General features: G+C 51.5%; 1 protein-coding gene across 8 annotated transcripts in view; it reads left to right on the top strand.

Annotated features, from left to right (window-relative positions):
- The first annotated feature begins 11,655 nt into the window (after window positions 1-11,655).
- Window positions 11,656-21,056, top strand: part of LOC105468463 (BCL6 corepressor like 1) — a 78,117-nt gene continuing 68,716 nt past the window's right edge. For 2 of the 8 annotated variants that reach the window (XM_071088971.1, XM_011718638.3), the window contains exon 1: window positions 13,915-14,081. The gene's annotated coding sequence lies outside the window, so the exon portion shown is untranslated. Of the gene's footprint in view, window positions 11,707-12,297; window positions 12,653-12,991; window positions 13,103-13,914; window positions 14,210-21,056 lie in introns of those variants that run through there. The other 6 variants (XM_071088970.1, XM_071088969.1, XM_011718636.3 and 3 more) reach the window with 6 other exon arrangements.

The raw sequence follows: 21,056 nt of genomic DNA, 5'->3' as shown, positions 1-21,056 counted from the left end.
CTCCTCATTCACCCCTCACCTCTCCAGCACAGGTTTCGTGGCATCTTCCCCCTTCAAGGCTTGCCTTGATGTTCATTTTATTCTGCTAAGCAAAGGCGGGGCTAATGGTTTTGAATCCAGCCTGGTTATTCGGTCTCGGAGCAACAAGGGACCCTTTTGGAGAGGGCAACACTTAGAACATCAAATGGGGCTCTCAGCCGTGGGCAGTGGGTATCACAAAACTCCAGAGGAGATGCAAGCCTGTTTGAGTTTCTTTTTGTCCACACCCTTGAAAATTCAGGAGACAAAATCATGTGATCGGCCTTGTGTTGAGACAGCATTCTCACCTCAGCTTCAGGTCTGGAAGGCCTCTCTGGTAAGTCCAGCACAGGCTGTCACATTTTTGGGGGGCAGTTAAGGGGCTTTATATTTGGCCCCCAAGACATAGCCATGTGCATCCTTAGTGGTGAAATTATTATTATTGTTTTTTTTTTTTGAGACAGTTTTGCTCTGTTGCCTGGGCTGGAGTGCAGTGGCGCCATCTCGGCTCACTGCAACCTCTGCCTCCTGGGTTCAAGCAATTCTTGTGCCTCAGCATCTCGAGTAGCTGGGATTACAGGTGCCCGCCACAATGCCCAGCTAATTTTTTGTATTTTTAGTAGAGACGGGGTTTCGCCATGTTGCCCAGGCTGGTCTCAAACTCCTGAACTCAGGCAATCCACCCGCCTCAGCCTCCCAAAGTCCTGGGATTACAGGCTTGAGCCACCATGCCCAGGTTCAGTGGTGAAATTCTAGTTAGTTAGAATACTCAGGCAGAATGACATACCAGATTTTGGAATTTTCTTTTCTTTCTTTCTTTTTTGAGACAGAGTCTCAAAAGTGATTCTCCTGCCTTAGCCTCCCTAGTAGCTAGGACTACAGGCACACGCCATCACACCCAGCTAATTTTTGTATTTTTAGTAGAGACAGGGTTTCACCATGTTGCCCAGGCTGGTCTCGAACTCTTGATCTCAAGTGATCTGCCCACCTCGGCCTCCCAAGGTGCTGGGATTACAGGCATAAGCCACTACACCGGCCAATGTGTAGGCTTTTATCCCTCACCTCCCTCCCACCCTTTCCCCTGAGACCCAAAAGTCCATTGTATCATTCTTATGCCTTTGCATCCTCATAGCTTAGCTCCCACTTATGAGTGAGAACATATGATGTTTGGGTTTCCATCCCTGAGTTACTTCACTTAGAATAATGGTCTTCAGTTCCATCCAGGTTGCTGCAAATGCCATTATTTTGTTCCTTTTTATGACTGAGTAGTATTCCATTGTGTGTGTGTGTGTATATATATATACACACATTCACAATTTTTTCTTTTTTTTTAGACTGTCTTGCTCTGTCACCCAGGCTGGAGTGCAGTGGTGCGATCTTGACTCACTGCAAGCTCTGCCTCCATGGATCAAGCGATTCTTATGACCTAGCCTCCTGAGTAGCTGGGATTACAGGCATGTGCCACCACGTCCGGCTAATTTTTGTATTTTTAGTAGAGACAGGGTTTTGCCATGTTGGCCATGGCTGGTCTCGAATTCCTGGCCTCAAGTGATCCGCCTGTCTTGGCCTCCCAAAGTGCTGGGATTACAGGCATGAGCCACCCCCCATACCCGGCATATCTATCTATCTGTCTGTCTATCTATCTATCTATCTATCTATCTATCTATCTATCTATCTATCTATCTATCTCACAATTTCCTTATCCACTCGTTGATTGATGGGCATTTGGGCTGGTTCTATATTTTTGCAATTTTGAATTGTGTTGCTATAAACATGCCTGTGCAAGTATCTTTTACGTATGACTTTTTTTTTTACTTTTTTTTTTTTTTTTTTTGAGGCAGAGTCTCACTCTGTCGCCCAGGCTGGAGTGCAGTGGCCAGATCTCAGCTCACTGCAAACTCCGCCTCCCGGGTTCACGCCTTTCTCCTGCCTCAGCCTCCCGAGTAGCTGGGACTACAGGCACCCGCTGCCATGCCTGGCTAATTTTTTGTATTTTTAGTAGAGACGGGGTTTCACCATGTTCGTCAGGATGGTCTCGATCTCCTGACCTCGTGATCCGCCCGCCTCGGCCTTCCAAAGTGCTGGGATTACAGGCGTGAGCCACCGCGCCCGGCTTTTTTTTTTTTTTTTTTTTGAGACGGAGTCTTGCTCTGTCTCCCAGGCTGGAGTGCAGTGGCACAGTCTCGGCTCACTGCAAGCTCCACTTCCCGGGTTCACGCCATTCTCCTGCCTCAGCCTCCTGAGTAGCTGGGACTACAGGTGCCTGCCACCACGCCCAGTTAATTTTTTTTTTTTTTTTTTTTGTATTTTTAGTAGAGACGGGGTTTCACCATGTTAGCCAGGATAGTCTCGATCTCCTGACCTCGTGATCCTCCCGCCTTGGCCTCCCAAAGTGGTGGGATTACAGGTGTGAGCCACTGCACCCTGGTTGTTGTTGTTGTTATTGTTGTTGTCGTTGTTGTTTTGAGATGGAGTCTCTGTCACCCAGGCTGGAGTGTACTGGCATGATCTCGGCTCACTGCAAGCTCCGCCACCCGGGTTCAAGCGATTCTCCTGCCTCAGCCTCCTGAATATCTGAGATTACAGGCATGTGTCACCATGCTCAGCTAACTTTTGTATTTTTAATAGAGATGGGGGTTTCACTATGTTGCCAGGCTGGTCTTGAACTCCTTACCTCATGATCCACCCGCCTCAGCCTCAGAGAGTGCTGGGATTACAGGCATGAGCCACTGGGCCTGGCTAGTATGACTTATTTTCCTCTGGATAGATATTCAGTAGTGGGATTGCTGGTTCAAAAGGTAGTTCTACTTTTAGTTCTTTAAGGAAAGAGGTGGAGTTTTGCTATATGGCCCAAGCTGGTGTTGGACTCCTGGCCTGAAGTGATCCTCCTGTCTTGGCTTCCCAAAATGCTGGCTTTACAGGCTTGAGCCACTGTGCCTGGTCTGATTCCATGTAAATGAAATATCCAGAATAGGCAAATCCACAGAAACAGAAAAAAGATAGGTAATTGCCAGAGGTTGAGGGGAGGGGGAAACAAGGAGCAACTGCTTGACAGGTAGGGAGTTTCATTTTAGGGTGATGAAAACAATTTGGAACTAGAGAGGTAGTGGTTGTACAGCACTGGGAATGTACTAAATACCAGTGAATTTTACATGTTAAAGTGTTTTTGTTTGTTTGTTTGTTTGTTTGAGACGGAGTCTCAATCTCTCACCCAAGCTGGAGTGCAGTGGCACGATCTTGGCTCACTGCAATCTCCGCCTCCTGGGTTCAAGTGATTCTCCTACCTCAGCCTCCCGAGTAGTAGCTGGGACTACAGGCACCCACTGCCACACCCAGCTAATTTTTGTATTTTTAGTAGGGACAGGGTTTCACCATATTGGCCGGGCTGGTCTCAAACTGCTAACCTTGTGATCTGCCCGCCTCGGCCTCCCAAAGTGCTGGGAGTACAGGTGTGAACCACTGTGCCTGGCAGTTAATTTCATATGAATTTGACTTCAACTGACTAAAAATGTACTAGTTGGACAAGCTTGGGCAAGTCATCACTGAATCTCTCTGTACCTGAATTTCTTCATTTATAAAAGGGGAAAGATATAGTATCTACATTATGGGGTTGTTATGAGTATTAAATAAGCTAATATTTGTAAAGTCCTTCGATCGGTGTCTGGCACATACTAAGTGACATATAACTGTGTGTCAAATGGGGTCCATGAAGGGAAAGAAATAATAAAAAACCCTTGGTAGTGAAACGTTTGGGGATCTATGGTAAAGATGAAAAGGAAAAAAGTGCTTAATGTCCTTCAAGATGTAGTCCCAGAACCCACTGGTTCTATAATTTACTGTAGAGATTGTTTGAAATGCAAAGTAAGAGGCACCACCCCAACCTATTCAATAAAACCCTAAGTGGGATGGTGCCTTGGAATCTAAATTTTAGGGAGCTGTCCCAGGTGATTCTGATGTACATTAAAGTTTGAGAAAATTTGGTAAGAGTATAAACTGAATGTGTACTAAAGGCAGAACATTCATTCCCTAGATTGTAAAGAAAAAAAAATCCAAATCCCAGGTTTTAACTTGTTTTTAAATCATCTTCTAACTTTCATCACAAAATGGACAATTCCCGTGGAGCTCTTGCAGTTTAATGAGCAAGAACAGGCACACAAGAATACATATAAACACACATCACACACACACACACACACACACACACACACACACACACACACACAGAGAGAGAGAGAGAGAGAGAGAGAGAGAGAGCCGAACTAAGAATGGTATCTTTACTGAGTTATCTATAGCTCGTGACACTATGTGCTTACTCTCTGCTGTTAATGCTAGAAGCTCTATGCTGTGCTGCGTGGAGGACACAGGAAAATGTGGCCCTTGCTGTCTAGATATTTACAAATTCTAAGAGACAAGATGGCTACACTGGGGTGTCTGTAGGTGGTTGGTTTGAGAAGTGTGGTGTGTGTGGGGACAGAGGATTGATAGAAGGCATGGTGGGCAGGACTTGAGGGGACCCATGCCCCTACTGCTCCTCATGAATGCCTACTTGTCAGTCAATCCCAAAGTATTCATGGAGTGTGGTCTGCACAAATGCTGCCAGGCATTATGGGGAATGCTGACTTCTGTGACAAGATGCCTGCTCTCAGATGGGGCTGTCTAACTAAGGAACAGGCACAGAAGAGTGCTAAACTGTGCAGTACTTACCTACAGGGCCAAGAGTTCAGGGACGAGAGGACTTCTCAGAGGCAAAGGCATTACCCGAAAGCTTCATGTAGGTGGGGCTCAAAGGATTTGGCCAGGTGGAGGGGAGCTCAGGTGTAGGTACATTAAATGGATCAAGAATGATGTAAGTGGGTTCTGCAAGGCACCTCAGTCCCTGCTAACATCCCTAAGCCTGTACAGAATCACCACCACGGCAAGAGAAAAGCAGTACCCCGAATTCAGTGGAATTTGTTGAGTACCCACTAATGTGGGCCACTGAAATGGGTGCTGTTCTTCAATATTCTTTAGTCTCTTTGGGGCAAGAGGTAATAATTTTGCTGAAAGTTCTTGCTAAATTTTATTCTATTCTCCTTCCGAAAAATACCTCTTTTTCTTTATGTTCAGGTTGTGAGTTTTATTCCTAGGCTTAAATGAAGCAGGTGCTCTCAAGTTCTGAACTCTAAAAATTCCTTATTATTTTTTAAACTACTATGGAGCATCTACTGGGTGCCAGGCACTGTTCTAAGTGCTTAACATACAAGAACTCATGTGATCCTTATAACGTTTGCTTCTTCTTCTTCTTTTCTATATACAGAGATGGGGTTTCACCATATTGCCCAGGTTGATCTCGAACTCCTGACCTCAACTGATCCACCCGCCTTGGCTACCCAAAGTGTTGGGATTACAGGCATGAGCCACTGCGCCCGGCCCTTATAATGTTTTCAGGAGGTACTTATTAGCCCCCATTTCACAAATGAGGAAATTGAGGCTCAGAGAAAAGTATGCAAGGCAATAGTGCTAGGAAGTGGTGGAGCCAGTATTCAAACCATGTCTGTCTAAGTTCGGAGATTGTGTGCTTAACTACTGAGTGGGAAGAGAAAGACCAAAAGAGACCCAGACTTTAAAATGAGTCTTCGGCAAGAAGGGAAGTCAAGTCTGGGCCTCAGCTTCTTAAAACAAGTCCTACTCTGTGCCAAGGTGGGAGGTCTTGGGGGGAGATGAAGGAGGCTGTGATACACAGATGAGAAGTACTGAGTCCTTTTATCCAAGGAACTTAAAATCTAGTCGGAGAGATAGACAGGCAGAGTGTAGAAGTGCTAACTAAAGGGACAAGCTAAAAACTGTGGGGGTACCCCAGAGGAGCAGTCAACTTCCATAGGGAGGGTGTGGGTGTCAGGGAAAGGGGCATGAGAGAATGGTCTTTTGTTGGTTTGTTTGTTTGTTGTTTGAGACAGAATCTCGCTCTGTCACCCAGGCTAGAGTGCAGTGGCAGGATCTCAGCTCACTGCAACCTCTGCCTCCCAGGTTCAAGCGATTCTCCTGCCTCAGCCTCTCAAGTAGCTGGGATTACAGGCGCGTGCCATTACACCCGGCTAAGTTTTGTATTTTAAGTAGAGATGGGGTTTTGCCATGTTGCCCAGGCTGGTATTGAACTCCTGACCTCAAGTGATCCACCCACCTTGACTTCTCAAAGTGCTGGGATTACAGGCGTGAGCCACCGCACCCGGTTGAGAGAGCTGTCTTGAGTAACAGTTGAGTGAGATTTCAATAAGCTGAGAAGGACATGTAAAAAGCTGTGGGAGGGGCCAGGTGCGATGGCTCATGCCTGTAATCCCAGCACTTTGAGAAGTCAAGGTGGGTGGATCACATGAAATCAGGAGTTCAAGACCAGCCTGGCCAACATGGTGAAACCTTGTCTCTACTAAAAATACATTAGCTGGGTGTGGAGGCACGTGCCTGTAATCCCAGCTACTCAGGAGGCTGAGGCAGGAGAATTGCTTGAACCCGGGAGAGGGAGGTTGCAGTGAGCCAAGATCACGCCATCGCACTCCAGGCTGGGCGACAAGAGCAAAACTCCGTCTCAAAAACAAAAAACAAAAAACAAAAAACCCAACAACAAAAAGTGTGTGAGGCCACTATGGTGGTTCACACCTGTAATCCCAGCACTTTGGGAGGCGAAGAGGGAAGGATCGCTTGAGGCTAGGAGTTCAAGACCAGCCTGGGCAACAAACGAGAACTCAAGAACTCATCTGTACAATTTTTTTTTGAACGAAGTTTCGCTCTTGTTGCCCAAGCTGGAGCCCAATGGCGCGATCTCGGCTCACTGCAACCTCTGCCTCCCAGGTTCAAGCGATTCTCCTGCCTCAGCCTCCTGAGTAGCTGGGATTACAGGCATCTGCCACCACGCCTGGCTAATTTTTGCATATTTGGTAGAGACGGGATTTCACCATGTTGACCAGGCTGGTCTTGAACTTCTGACCTCAGGTGATCCACCCACCTTGGCCTCCCAAAGTGCTGGGATTACAGGTGTGAGCCACCGCACCCAGCCTCATCTGTAAAATTTTTTTAAGTGTTAAAAAAAAAAAAAAAAAAAAAAAAAAAAAGGCTGAGGAAGCAGAGCTGACAAAATGGATGCGTTATCCAAGGAATGCCGAGGGGGCCAGTCAGGTCAGAAAAGAGGGCTTGTGAGGGATATGGAAGGAAAGGAGGCTAGAAGTAGATCAGGGAGGGCCCTAAAGGCTAGATGAAGGCTCATGGACTTGATTTTGTTGGCAGTGGCCAACCATAACCAGTTTTTCAGGAGGGCAGATTTCTTAGAGTCCCTTCCACTTCTAGCACTGCATGTTTGATTAAGAACTTTGTTGGCTGGGCATGGTGGCTCACACACCTATAATCCCAGCATTTTGGAAGGCCAAGGCTGGAGGATCACTTGAGCCCAGGAGTTCCAGACCAGCCTGGGCAACATTGCAAGACCCTCTGCCCCCCCATCTCTAATGTTAAAAAAAAATTAATTTTTAAGAAAGAACTTTGTTTAGAGCCTAGGAGTCTCAGGGAAGAGGCGAGTGGTCAGCAAGCTGAAGAGCTTGACCTGGTGAGGCCTCCGGGGTGATTTCAGCCCCTTTCCTCATTTTCACTCCCTTGGCTATAAAATCCAAAAAGGTTATTGATTGTTTACAGAGTTCAGTTTATCCGGACATGCTGTCTCCCCATCCACACCTGGGGCTCTCAGAGGGCAGAGACCAGGCCATTTGTTCTCTGGGAGCCAGTACTTAGTATCCAGTACTCTGTAGGCAGCTGGAATATATCTACCTTAGCAACCCTTCTTGCAAAAAAGGCTCATGCCTTTGAAATTTACCAATAACAAATAGGGGCAAGGACTCCTCCCCTACCCCACTTGTCCCCTGAAAGATAAGTGAAACACTAGAGAGCTCACAGTGTAACACATGGTCACTCTTTCCTGCAGTTTGCACAGCTCTTTCTGTTTCCCCGCCCCGCCCCCCCTAACCCGTTCCCTTTCAAGACAGGTAACTTAGAATGAGCCCTTTGGCAGTCCTGAGATCCTAAGTTCCAAAACTAACTTCACCTTCAATTGATTGAGGTGCAGGGAACAAAGGGACAACTAGAAGCTTCAAATTTGCTTCATTCTGATAACTCTAAAGATCTAACCACTGGAATTTTTCTGGGGGGGTGGGGGGCGGGGTGGGGGCATAGGGCTGGGCTGTTTTACCAGCGAGACAAGGGCTCTGATCACAGAACAAAGCAGAGGATTAAACTAATTACCTATGGATTTAGTTAGAGGTTGGTTTGGGGCCTAAATTACCCTGGGACCCCCGAAATGTCCTGCTTTATCTAGTAAGTTTCAGGAGGGCAGAGCCCAGGCCCGTATCACCCTTAGGCCTCTGTGCTACACCTAAGGAGTTTGGTGATGCTGACACTGATAACTCCTGCATGGTCGGGTGCAGTGGCTCACACCTGTAACCCCAGCACTTTGAGACCCTGAGACTGGAGGATCACTTCAGTCCAGCAGTTCAAGACCAGCTGGGTAACATAGCAAGACCCTGTCTCTACTAAAAGTGAAAAAAAAAAAAAAAATTAGCTGGGTGTGGTGGTGGTGGTGCATGCTGTAGCCCCAGCTACTTGGGAGGCTGAGGCAGGAGGATCGCTTGAGTCCAGGAGTTTGAAGTTGCTGTGAGCCATGATTGCACCACTGCACTCCAGCCTGGGCAACAGAGTGAGACCCTGTCTCAAAAAAAAAAAAAAAAAAATCCCCAAAAACCAAAAACAAAAAAACTCCAGCATGAATCCAGTAGTTTACGGTATACAAAACTCTTTCCCATCCGTACCTCATTGCTCACGGGATGTTCCTGTGAGGGAGGTAGGGCAGGTACATTGATATCCATATTTAAGAGGTAAAGAGAAGACCAAAATACAGTCCGTGGTATCAGGCTGGCACTACTCAGTCAAATGTCAGGGATTGCTTGAGGTCCCATTGCTAGCGATGGGTAAGGAAGGACTAGGACCTGGTTCTTAGCACTTTCCCAAACACCCCTCTTTCCATTACACCAAGCTGCCTCTCTGAGAGTCCAGGCCTTGGTCAGTAGATGTTACTGATGGGAGAAACAATTAAGAAAAGCAATCTGCCTGAAAAAGACTATTTTGGCATTACATGGAGGCGCTATACCATACTGAAAAGAACCCTGGATGTAGACTTAGGACTACTGGGGTTGAGTCCTGGCTCAGGAACTCACCAGCCATGTGATCTTGAGCAAGCCACTCACAGATGCTCATAGACTCAGTTTCCTCAATTACAACATGGAGAGTTATAGTGAGAAACAAATGAAATAACACAAGTGAAAGAGTTTTGTAAACACTCCAATGCTATACAAAGGTAGGTATTATTATTATTATGGTTATGTTGTGGTTCTAGCCTCAAATAAAATAATCATTAATATCTACATTCTTCACAAGGTTTCCCACAGCTCTCCCCACCCTGCTCCTTGGTTTCCCATCATCTCCTGTAGGGCAGGAAGCCTGGCCCCCAACAGGAAAGGGCTCAGAGGAGCTAGAGCTTCAGCCAGGAAATAATCATCTTGCCCCAACCTTCGTTTCGCCAGATAAATGAGGCAGCCAAATGGTGAGACACGGACTAGTGCGAATCGAGGTGTTCAGGATCTGTTTCGGCCTCAAACCAAGGAGCAAAGTAGCCCTAAAGCCCTAAGGGCTTTCAAGAAATGGAGATTTAGTAATTTCTGGGTTAATTAAAATCAGCGATGACAGTAAACTCAACTTAAATCAAAGCAGAATTGGTGGGGTCTGCATCATTAGGCCCCACGGAGGCGATTTCCTCCCTAATAATGCATTTTGAGTTCACATATTGATTGGCTTAAACAGATCATTTCCAAATCTTCACGTTCCCCTTGATGCAACTTAGGCCAAATATTTTTAAGGGGTGTGTGTGTATGTGTGTGTATATGCGGTGTGCAGGAGTAGGGGTGGGGTGCATGAAAGGTTAGGAGTAGCCAAGTAGAATGTCTTGAGGAGAGGTTCCCAAAGCAAAATAAAATGGCCAGCGCCATGTCCACGTTGCTGGCAATAGCTTTTGACGGTGGTGAGCACAAGCAAGAGGGGTCCTAGAACACCAGGCCTCAGGCAACAGCAAAGCCACTGCAGCCTTAGATAGCTTGCTCCAATGCTCACCCACATCCCTCACACCAGGTGAGGGAGACATACCAGGCAAGGCTCAACTGCCATCTCTAAAGTACTTCCAAAGGAGAGAAGACACATCCAAGCTAAGAGATGGAACCTCTGGGCCTAGCAGGATCGAGGTGGGGTGGGGAGGAGGAGGAGGAAGACATTAATCTGGCAGGGCTTCCTTCTAGTCCAAATGACCCTCTGACTTCCTCAGCATGGATAAATATATAACAAATAATATCAATATATCTGCACATAAAGACTTTTTTCGAATTCCTGCTATTCATTTCAAATTCCGTTTACAAAGCACTGAATCCTCCAGGAACTGCTGGGCACCTCCCCTAATACCCTCTAGGCTGAGGCGATGCCTTTGAAGTCCCTATCACGGGCTCAGGGCTGGAGCTGCTAAGAAACACCCTAAGACTGAAAGCAAATCGGCCGGCAGCTTCAGCTTCTTCGCAAGCTGCTAGCTGCTGTCCTCGGAGTCAATGTAAAGTCATCAGAGTTCGAATGTGGACCGCAAGCTTCTCAGCCCTTCAGTCCCAGGGATGATCTGGGATGTAAACACACACGAGGGTTTATTCCTTTGGCCAGGCAGAGAGTCGTTAGGGTAAAGGGTAAGGGTCAAGGGGGCTCGGATTGGTGACTGAGGAGCCCAAGGAAAGCCGGCAGAAGCGAGTCCTCTTAGAGCTGGGCTTTTGGCTCCGAATCGTGCAGGCTTCCCACTTTACACAGACCTTTCATCCCCTTCCTCCTTCTTCCTCCCTCGGGTCTCTCGCCACCCGCCCCCCACCTCGCCTCCATCCCCAGATGCCTCCACGCCCAGGTGGTGTTGCCCACTGAGGGTGGCCCAGGGGGTTTGCAGCCGGGGAGGTTGCCACCACGGGTGGGCCGCCCCGGAGACGAGAGGCGAGGCGGCGAGCCCCGGCATTTTCCTTTCCCCAGCACCTGTCCCACTTCGGCGCCGGGGCTGGGGCTGCGCCCGCGGGCAGCCTCGGAGCCTGAGCGCCAGAACCACGCACTGAGGTCGCCCAGGGTGGGGAAGTGGGGGGCCGGGGGAGGGGCGGGGCATCCGGCGGGGACGTCTTCCCCACCGCATGCAAGACCCTTTGCGCCCCCCCAACATACACTGAGGCTAAAACAGGGGGAAGAGAGTCACACAGAGCACGAGCGAAATCGCTCGCTCTCCGACCCGAACAGCGCGTTGCTCGACCCCCCCCTTCCTGGAGCCGGGGGCTGGCCGAGGAAGGTGGCTCCGTTCTTTCCCCGTGGCCAGTGCGGGGTCTGCGGCTGCCCGGCGAGGTTCCGGCTTCCCCGGGCTGGCAGGGGGAGCCCCGAGAACTGCAGGCCCGCCCCCCCTTCCTCCTCCTCCTTCCCCTCCTCCCCCACGTGTCCTCCCGGAGCCCAGCGGCCTGATCCCAGCACCCCCCGCCACCTCCCTCCTCCCGCTTCGCCCGCTTCCCCGGCGGCGTGGAGAAGAGCAAAGTTGCGACAGCGGCTGGGGGCTCTGCCCAGGTAAAGGGGGCGCCGTGAGGCGGGGGTGGTGGGCGAACGGTGCGGCCCTGCGGCGGGGGCGGGGGGAGGATAAAGAAACTTGCTTCCCGCGGCCCCCACCCCGCGTGGGTTCCGATCTTGCGTGGAACGAGCCCTCGTGGCGAGTCGCGGCAACACCGCCGGGACCGAGGCCGGCACCTGGACCCGGACCCGGACCGCGCGCTTGGGTCGGCTCGGCGGGCGCAGGCAGCGGGCCAGGCCAGCACCCAGGCAAGGGCGGGGTGGGTGGCCGTACACCGGACCGAATCGGGGACTCCGGTGGCGTGGGCGCAGGCCGAACCCGGACCGGGCCGAGTTGGGTGGCGAAGTAGGACGTGGATTCGGGGGCGGGGCGCGGCGGGAGGGGGAAACCAGGCCTGGCCGGACTGGCCTGGGCGTGGGGGCGGGGGGCGAGTTCGGGGCACTTGCTGGGCTCTGGACCGAGCGGTAGGGCGGGGCGGCGCTAGGGGCTGGGCCGGACCCGCAGGGAGAGGGCGAGGGGAGGGAGAGCCGGGGGTGGAGTAGGGGCGTGGAGTTGTGGAGCGGGGTCTGGCCTCGGCCGGGGGCGAAGGTAGATCGGCGGGGCCGCGAGCGGAGGGAGGGAGGCCCGCGGCAGCGCGGCGGCAGCGAAGGCCAGCTTCCGCGGAGTTTGTGCCCGGGCTTCCCGGGCTCCGGCCGCCTCACGCGCACAAATGGGGCTAGGGGACTGAGTGGTAAGCAACTCCGAGTGTTAGACGGTGATCGAGCGGCGATTCCGGGAAAAGCGAGGAAAGACACCGTCTGCGATTATGCCGCACCCCCCACCCACCTCTTAGCATCTGGATTCTGCTCTCATAGTGGGGGCCGCGGACCCTCCCCGCCACAGTCTTTTTACTCTCCAGCACTCCCACCTCCTTTCCCCTTCTTCAGCCATCTGACTCTCCTAGGGGTATGTGTTTTTGGGGGTGGACGGCGACGGGGGTGGGGGATACTTTCCTTCCCGCGGCGGCAACCTAGTTCGTATCTTATTCCTACAAGGTAGCGTCGCTTCGAGTCGCGTGGACATTGGGGTTTAGATAATTTACCCCCCACCCAAGCGATTTAATGGCTGTTAAGCAAAAGGCGAATACCTGGATTTCCATGGCAGGGATGAGGTTTGAAGATTGGGATTCAACCCCAGCTCACTTCCACTACCAACCCCTCTTTCTTGTGAGCCACTTCCACGGGTATCCAAACCTGGGGGGGAGGGGGGACGGGAGTATTAATATGCTTCTCTATTTCTACACAGGGTCGGCGTGAGGAAGGACAGCTAGCCTTGGAGGGAAAGTAGCCACCAGTCCAACTCGGGTCACCCCCACCATTATTTCGGTGAGGGGGCAACGCTAAGAAGGGGATACTGGTGGGTAGGGGCCCAGTATAAAGGAGGGGGCTGGGTAGTTGTCCCCAGAGGGACTCCGTGTCTTGGCGGGGAGACAGAGAGGCGAGCCCCGGCTTCAGGGGAGGGGTTCCGGGGAGGGAGATGGGGGGGGTGGCGACGACGGTAGAGGGGGGCGGGAAGAAGGGGGAGTCACGCCCTGCCTGCAAGGGGAGCCTCCCTCAGGCCCCTGGGAGAAGGGGACTGAATGCGTCTGTTCTCTGCTGCCCAGCAGAGGAGATCTGGGGTCTCGAGATTTGCACACTGGATGGGCACCAGTGGCCTGAGAAAGTCAGGTCGGGGCATAAGGTGGAGAGCGTTGGAAGAAAGAGAGGGAACCCCTCGGCCGCGGCCCACTGACCCTCTCCCTTCCTCAACCTCCCCCTTCGAGGGGCGTCGAGGCGGGGGGGGCGACGTGGGGCTCCTGCAGCCCCGCAGATTGAGCGCCTCCGCCTCTCCCGGGAGTCTAGCTTTTTGCCCGGCTTGCTGCAGCCGCTGCTGCCTCCCTCTCCGGAATCCGCTCGGTCCTCTCAGCGATCCCCTCCTCCTCTCCTCCCCTCCCAGTGTCACCGGGGCTGCTTGGCTCTGCCCCCTTCGCCGCCGCTTGCTCCCTGCTTTCGTCCCTCCCTCTCTTGCTCGCTCCCTCCCTTCGCCTCCTCCTCCCCATTCCCCCCACCCGCGTAGGCGGCATTCTGGGAGTTGTAGTCCGGTGGCGCGGGGGTTGGCGCCGCCCGCGGACCCAGCCGGACTCCACTTCCCGTCGAGCCCTGCGACCGGCACCCACTCCACCAGGCTTCGCTCGCACACAGACACACACACACACCGCTCTCCCCCTCACTCTTTCGCTCGCCGCGGCTGCTGCCAGTGTGTGGCTCTGTCTCTCCTCCGCTTTGCTGAGCCCTCCCTTCTTCCTCTCAGTTCCTAGAGTCCGACCGCCGCCGCCGCCGAGAGAGAGGAGAAGGAGGTCGGTGGCGATAAGGGGCGGAGGGCGGCATCAGATCGGGGCAGTATTAGGCGGGTGGCGGTTAAGAGGGAGTAAGAGGGAGCCCGGGTGGCGGCCTGAGCCTCCCCGCGGAGCCGACCCGGGAACAGGTGCGTCTTTTTTCTCTCTCCCCCAACCCCTCCACCCCTTTTGACTCCCCGGCTTTTTCGTATCCCCCCACCCGCTTCTTTCTATCTTAAGCCTTTCTCCAACCCTGTTCCTTCTTCTCCCTGCGGCCGCTCGGCTTGCCCCCCGGGGGCGCCGTCCTCTTCGTGTCCCCGGACGTAGCGCTCCCTAGAGCTGGCTCTGTCTTCGCCCCTCCCTTCGGGACAGCTCCCCTCTACTTCCCACCTTCGTACCCCATCCCCTGACTTGCCCTACCCCCTCCTCGACCCCCTTCTCTCTTAGCCAGGTGAGACTCGTTCGCCACGATCCGAGAGTCTTCTTCCCGGCTGGGCGGGGGTCTCCATGGAAACGGGGGTCGGTTGATCCTGGGGGGGAAACCATAGGAATTACCCCACTCCTCAGAAAAGGAGGTGGAGGCTATGGTCTTGTTAACTACCTGACCCCAACCCCCGATCCAGGGATCCGACGATCCGAAGGGAGGCTGGCTAGCAGGGCAGGGCGAGAAAAGGTTTTTTTTTTTTTTTTTTTTTTTTTTTTTTTTTTTTTTTTTTTGGGGGGGGGTGTCCGTGATGAAGTCTTGAAGAGACCAGGAGAAAATACCCTCCAACCTCAGAGGGGAGGTGCGACGGGTGCTCTTCAGGGCTGCTTTCTTCCCGGCGCTGGGGTGCGGGAACCGTAGGGTAAGGGGTACCCCTAGGTGGCGGCGGGGCCTGGGTTCGGGAGTGGGAGTGCTGTGATGGGGGCAGGGGCAATTATCCGAGTCCCTGGAAAAAAGGCGGGGGATGACTTCGGAGCGCCCTGGCTCCGCTGCCCTCGCTCTAGGGGCGGGGGCCGCCGGGCCGGGCGCGGCGGGGAGGGGGCTTAAATTGAAGGAAGATGAGATCGGGGGCAATTCACACTAGCACCGGCAAGCCAGAGGGGAGATCCGGCGTGCAAGCCCTCCACCCGCTTCGCGCCAGGCCTGGAGGCAAGGGGTCGGCGAGCGAAGCCGAGGGCTGGAAGGAGGGAGGCTCCGGTTACGGGGCCGGGTTTCGGGATCAGGGGCAATCCCCCGGCCCTTGGAGAAGGAGGGAGAGGGATGGCCGCGAACCCCAGGGCTCCGCCACCCCGGGTCCTAAGGGGCGTGAGGAACGGACAGCAGGCCCAGCGGAGCTGGATTCGAGCGGATCGCGGCCGGGGAGTGGGAGGGCTTAGTGGTGGGCTTCGGGGGGAGCAGTCCGGCGGCGGGGCGGGCGGGCGGGGCGTGGGGCTCCGGCGGGCGGCGGGGCGGGGCCGGGGCGGCGCTGCTGCCGCCGCCGCTGCCGCCGCCGCCGCTGCTGCTCCTGCTGGGGCCGCCGCAGCCGTTGCCGCCGCCGCCGCCGCCGCTTCTGGGCGGGGAACGGAGGCCAAAGAGAGTCCCGTGCCGGAGCAGAGGGCGCAGGCGGCGCGCGGTGGGGAGGGGGCCGTCCTGGGGGCGGGGGCAGGCGGGGGGGTGGAGCCCCCGACGGGGGGCGGTACGAGCCGGGACGACGACGACGAGGAGCCCCGGGGGCCGGGTGCATGGAGGACGAGGTGCTGGGAGAAGGAAGGGGGGTGTGGGTCCCACGACGGGCCTCGTGGGCTTGGCTTCTCGAGGTTCGGCTTCGGGACAGAGCCCTGCAGGGGCGCCAAGAGGCCGGGGAAGGGATAGGGAGGTGAACGGGTCGGTGGAGGGGGCCCTCCTCGCCGGGGTCCCGCCGAGAGGAAGGCTGGGCCAGAGGGACGTCCGGGGCAAGGCTGGGAGGAGCCGGCCGCACCTCGGCTGGGGATTTCGCGTTATGGAGGTGCGGGAGATTGTTGTAGGGAAAGACGTGGTCGAGGGGAAAGGTGGGAGGGAAACACTGCAAACCCGGGAGGCCAACAGCACAGGCCCGTGGGGGTGCCCTTCTATTCCGCTCGCACCTCCTCCCTCCCTGAGTGGAAGCACTATGTTTTCGTTTTATTGTTTTGAAATTTTCAATGTTGGCTGATCGAAACTGTCGATGGGGTGATATTCATTCTTGATGTCTCCTGGAGTAGACAGTAAGCACAGGCATCATTTGGCGAGCAAGCATCTAGCCCAGGGTTTAGAGGCTCTTTACGTTAGTGTGGGAAGGGGGCCCGGTAACTTTGTGCCACAGCTTGACTACTGTTAAGGCAGTTTGGAGGTCGTCCCTTTGGTACAGAGGTGGAGTACAATTGCAAAAATCTTCAGTGAGACTTCTGGAGATGAGTTGTAGGTTAGCGTTACAGTGGTTAGCCCTGTGGTTCTTTCAACTTAGAAGGCTCTTTCTCAAAAGCATGCCGTTGAGTTACATGGGAAAATAAATGTGGATGCATTTGGGGTTGGGAGTGGATTAGGTTGATAATAAAATTTCAAGGTTGGAAGGGAGTTTTAAGGTTATTTACTTTTCTGTTGATATGTCCTGTCCTTGAATGTTGGAATTGAGGGAGCTTTATTATGGGGAAGATGGTAGATGGCACAGTGGAGGATGTCTGGTGCAGAGTTTAGGGTACTTTAATTGGATGGTGATGTCACCATGTGGTACTAAAGATGACAGTATGTAGGAGAGAAATTTGGGGGATTCCATTGGGGATTAAATGGGATAACCTAATTTTAAGAATCATCCCGGGGCTCCAAATAGAAGCAAAAGGCTGGGGAGGAGCCTGTACAATTTTGATGGAGGCGAAAAGTTAGTAGCAAAGACTGAGGGAGCTGGGAGGAGCAAGGGGCTTGGTGAGTCAAGTTAAGAGAATCTGAAGGTTGATAGTAGAGTTTAGGGATGTGGCCATCTTGACCAAGTCATGAGGATGTTGTTAGGCGGACATCTTTTGACAGGGCAACTTAGGCAACTGCCCTTGGGGCAGATGTGAGGGATGAAAGGTACAGGCCTTGGGGCACACAGCTTGAGTAAAATTGACCTTAAGAGGGCTGATCCTGATACCAGCTTTGCAAGAAGGGTGGGTAGATTTCTTTTCTTTTTTTTTTTTTTTTTTGAGATGGAGTCTCACTCTGTTGCCCAGGCTGGAGTGCAGTGCCACAATCTCAGCTCACTATAACCTCCGCCTCCTGGGTTCAAGTGATTCTCCTGCCTTACCCTCCAGAGTAGCTGGGACTACAGGCGCCTGCTACCATGCCTGGCTAATTTTTTGTATTTTTAGTAGAGACAGGGTTTCACCATGTTGGCCAGGCTAGTCTTGAACTCCTGACCTCAGGTGATCTGCCTGCCCGGTTTATTTTTGTCCTGGCTGTAAGTCATTGATGAGGAAGGAGAGGGGACACTGATATCTGAGTTCAGGAGGACTAGTTTTTGGTTTTAATTTTTTTTGGTTTTTTTTTTTTTTTTTTTTTTTTTTTTTTAGAGTAGGCCAATAAGGAAGGGACAGCAAATCAAATCATTGGCATAAGGCAGAGAAAAGCTAAGGCCCCGGCAAGCTCTGCTGCTGGAGTCTGCATTGGGCAGAGTGGAGGGAGTTCTACAAGACATGATGGCTGCACCAAGAACACTCATGTGGGTCTGGCTATTTTGATTTGTCAGGAAAGTGTAGATAAAGAGGGAGGATCCCTTTCTCAGTGACATAGACATTCTTGGGAAGAAAAGAGGGGTCCTCCAGAGGGCTCTGCTTCATTTGTGATGCAGTTCATGAAATAGAAAAAAATGGGCTGGGTGCCGTGGCTCAGGCCTGTAACCCCAGCAGTTTGGGAGGCTGAGGCAGGCAGATCACTTGAGGTCAGGAGTTCAAGACCAGCCTGGCCAACATGGTGAAACCCGTTTCTACTAAAATCACAAAAATTAGCCAGGTGTGGTGGGGCGTTCCTGTAATCCCAGCTACTTGGGAGGTGGAGGCACAAGAATTGCTTGAACCCGGGAGGTGGAGGTTGCAGTGCACCAAGATCGCACCACTGCACTCCAGCCTGGGCAACAGAGCGAGAGTCCATCTCAAAAAAAAAAAAAAAGAAAGAAAGAAAGAAAAAGAAATAAATGTTTAGTACGGGGATTGGAAGATCTCAGGACACTATTAGTTGGATTATGGGTTGTAGAGAAGGGCTTGTTTGAGAGAAACAGAATTATGGGAAAAAAGGACTTGGACACTAGAGAGAAGGAAGGCAAGAAGAAGTCAGGAAGAGGGCTGGTTGAGCAATGAAGGGAAAAGAAAGGTGATCATCACTGGTCCCACGTAAGGGCCAACTAAGGAAAAAGTCAAACCTTGAAATCGCCAGGACAATGTTTTCCAAAGTAAACTCTGAAGAACTCTTAAAGCTCTTTACAATTTCATGCTGGAATCACTAAGGTTGGGGCAAGAGAGAAGGAAGATATGGGGTAAAAGTAGGGTTGGGGAGAAACTGGCTTTTAGAGAGAAATACAAGCATATTTATCCATAAGGAAATAGGGAAGTTAGAGATTATATACAGGTTAAAATGCAGAATGTGAGAGAAAAAGAGAGGAATTAAGAGCCAAAGGAGGAAGATATTCACTCAGATGTCTTTTGGAGCTGGTGTTAGGGAGCGGGAAAGCTTGCCTTTGACAGCCACTGCCCTGGGAGGGCCCAGGAAGCAGAGGTTAGCTGGGATCCAGGCCTTACACATCTAAACATTAATTAGAAAATTTAGACTAAAGTAAGGATACCGAATGGGGGGAGGGATTCACTGTCCTAAATAGAGTGGACTTGAAAGAAGGAAAAAGTAGGAATCCACCAGTGTTTCCAGTCTGCAGGTGGGAAGGATCCTAGGTATGAGGAGATGAGTGATGGAAATTCCAGGGTGAAACTGGATAAAGAACACTGAGTGGCATGAGAGCCTGTGGGCCAGAATTGGAGGGTGGGGTTAGGGGCATGGAAGAGAGGCTCTAATCAGGGCTTGGACTGGAGGCCATATAGAGTAATTCATTGATTCTAGGCTGAGCTAAGCTTGGGATGAAATAGAACAGCCAAAGAGAGTAGAGAGCTGTTCTTCAGGGCCCATCAGCATCAGAATCAGAGTGAAGAAATTCGAGGTCAAGTTTGGGTGGGAAAGTGAACACCAGAGTGGAACGGAGAGGGCGCTGGAGAAAGTGACACAACAGTTGGGGTAGAATAGGAAAAGGGAGAAGCCACTGATGATTACATAACCCGGAGGGAAGACCCTAGGCCTTCGGGTTTTCAAAGAGAAGGGAAGTTTCTTAATGCTGGAGTTTAAATTAGGTGTGAGTCCATGCTTGCCAGAGTGTTTAGTGTCAGGATGGCCAAAGAGGGAGGTAATATCTCCTTTTTGGCCACTAGGATGCTAGTACAGTATTTGATAGAATTTTACATATGAGCTAGGCTTTATTAATGCCCATTTTTGAATGGTTATCCTTAAAATAATGTAGAAATGGTTCTTTTTCTAAATTAAATCATTCCCTTTCCCACTGTTCATAACTTAAAAGCAATCTTTTATGATGAGAACTTTCTTTGGCGAACTGAAGTTTCATTCTGGTCAAGAGTAAAATTTAACTCTGTGTTTCTATCCCCATAATTCAAATATGCTGTTCTAATTTTCTAATTTTTTATTCTAAGCAGAAGCCACCCTTTCCCCATAAAACATAAAAAGGATCTTTTTTTTTTTTTTTTAAAAAAGGGGTAACATGCAGGCTGCATGTCAAGGTCATATTTTCCCTGGTCAATGAATTGTGATGAATTTGAATACAGCTGATGTATTATTTGTAAAATGTGGTAATTTTCAGATTTACTCATCACAGTATGTGAGGCAGGATACCTCTTCATTTGTATTTTAAGAAAACCTTAAGCTAAAGGTCCATGAGGAATCCAGAGTACCAAGGAGCAGGGAAAGCTTTGTGTTTTGAGCTTCTTTACCGTCGGTCTGCTAAGAAACAAAATTTGGTTACCTCATTACTAAGGTATGCCTAGAAATCATAGTGTTAGTGCCATTTAAGGGTACTGTTGAGTTTTGTTATAATGCTGATGTCCAGGGACAAGGAGAACAAGCAGATTTTTGCTTTTCCAAGCTTTGTAGAGAAGTGCACCATGTATGACTATGATCACAGAGGTGAGTTGATGCGCTCTATACCTGAATCCATGAGATGATTGTCTTCTGATAATGAGGCTTTACTCAGTTTAACTTGGTTGTACCACACCCCAGTTAGTATAGTACAGTGGTTCTCAGACTTGAGCTCCTCAGAATTGCCTGGGGCGGGGTGGGGGGTGGGCTTTGGAGACAGACAACCTCAGGTTAGAGTGCTTGCTCTTCTACTTCCCAGCTGTGTGGCAGGAGGCAAGTCAGTTAACTAACTTTCTCTCTCTCTCTCTCTCTCTCTTCTCTTTCTTTCTTTCATTTTTGGCAGAGTCTCGCTCTGTCGCCCAGGCTGGAGTGCAGTGGCACGATGTCGGCTCACTGCAAGCTCCACCTCCCAGGTTCAAGCCATTCTCCTGCCTCAGCCTGGCAAGTAGCTGGGACTACAGGCGCTGGCCCACACCCGGCTAATTTTTTGTATTATTATTATTATTTTTTTGGTAGAGACGGGGTTTCACTGTGTTAGCCAGGATGGCCTTGATCTCCTGAGCTCGTGATCCACCCGCCTCAACCTCCCAAAGTGCTGGGATTACAGGTGTGAGCCACCGCACCCAGCCTTTTTTTTTTTTTTTTTTTTTTGAGACAGTCTAGCTCTGTCATCCAGGCTGGAGTACAGTGGTGCGATCTCGGCTCACTGCAACCTCCGTCTCCTGGGTTCAAGCTATTCTCCCACCTCAGCCTCCTGAGTAGCTGGGATTAAACGTGCCCACCACCATGCTCAGCTAGTTTTTGTATTTTTAGTAGAGATGGGGTTTCACCATGTTGGCCAGGCTGGTCTCGAACTC

Source organism: Macaca nemestrina, chromosome X (assembly GCF_043159975.1).
Source record: "Macaca nemestrina isolate mMacNem1 chromosome X, mMacNem.hap1, whole genome shotgun sequence".
NCBI lineage: Eukaryota > Metazoa > Chordata > Mammalia > Primates > Cercopithecidae > Macaca > Macaca nemestrina.
Note: the sequence above shows the minus strand (reverse complement) of the source record. Positions and strands in the feature narration are given on the sequence as shown.